We start from the raw sequence: 1299 nt of genomic DNA on the forward strand, positions 1-1299 counted from the left end.
CTGATTGGATGGCTATAAAATCTGCTTTTATCTGCCATCCTAGCCTTTCCTGAAAGAAATCCAATTTAGCAAGTAGAATATAGTTATTCCAGCTGACAACTACATGCTGGCGATGAGCCATGGCAAGCACCCAGGCACTGGCACCTGCAGATTGGCTGAAATGAAGATGGTGCCAACAAAATGTGTCTATGGCAGGCATTTATTCTGGGGCCAACTGGGGCCACCATTGAACGTGAATGGGACCTACAGTGTTTGGGGGAAAGCACGGGGCTCAAGAGTCATCACATTCTTTTTGTTTGTTTGTTTTTTAGTTTTTTGGCTGTAAGTTTATTCAATGCAAAATAATCCTCTCCAATTTTACTGAGGTGGTTGACCTCGTCCACGACCATATCTGCCTCTAAACTGGAATTCGGTTGCTGATCCAGCCCCAGTCTCGGCTTTCTTGTCGGTACCAGGTGGCACAGCACTCCACCTATGTCTCTGCCTGCTTCCCTTCTTGTGAGTCTTGCAGGTCGCTCACTCTCCAGACCTTTAGGCCGAGGCCTGCCAGTCTCTGGATGGCTGCAGTGTAGGGTGGCAGGCACAGTCTCTGGGTGCAGATGAAGATAGTCACAGAGATAATGGATACACTCATTGGTAAGGTACCAGTAGAAATGTCTCCAGGCAAACTGTTCCTTCATGTAGCCTTGGGACTTGAGAGACTGCACAGCCTTCATGACATGAATGTTGGGCACATTCTTGTCTGCCAGCTCCGGGTGCTTAGGCATGTGGGCATCCCGCTTGGCCACCATGACTCCCTCCTTAAAAGGAAGTTCATAAATGGCAATCCGGTTCTTCTTAGGCATCAACATCTTGGTAGTTGTAGCATCCGGGGCTGGAGCCAGAAAGGAAGGACAAGAGTCACCACATCGCGTCACATATGAATTCTTTGATCTGGTGAACTTTTGTTTGCTTACAGTCATTTTCTTCACACTAAGCTGGGGACAGAAGAACTCATGTGTCAGGGTGAAGACAGGAGGTAATACGGGTACCAAGCTGAGTGCTCTGTACTTAGGATGTTCTCCAGGGTTATAACCATCATCATGGTAAAAAAAAAAAAGATGAACGTTCAACAGAAGTGTCAAGGTTGAAATTTTTGCTGTATAACTTAGTTGGTATATAACAATGTGTGGCCCTCTTCTCTAATGCCTAATTTGTAGGGTGGCTGAGTGGATTAGGGTGGATTGCCTAAGGTCAGAAGTCCAAGATCAGCCTGGCCAACAGGGCAAAACCCTGTCTTTATTAAAAATACAAAAATTA

The 1299-nt window shown here is 46.2% G+C and overlaps 1 pseudogene; it reads right to left on the bottom strand.

The window, feature by feature from the left end:
- Positions 1–357: 357 nt before the first annotated feature.
- LOC105707679 (small ribosomal subunit protein eS10-like) lies at positions 358–851 on the bottom strand (annotated as a pseudogene).
- Positions 852–1299: the final 448 nt, after the last annotated feature.

This window comes from Aotus nancymaae, unplaced genomic scaffold, assembly GCF_030222135.1.
Source record: "Aotus nancymaae isolate 86718 unplaced genomic scaffold, 86718_ANA_hifiasm-v0.15.2.pri h1tg000015l_1, whole genome shotgun sequence".
Classification (NCBI taxonomy): Eukaryota; Metazoa; Chordata; class Mammalia; order Primates; family Aotidae; genus Aotus; species Aotus nancymaae.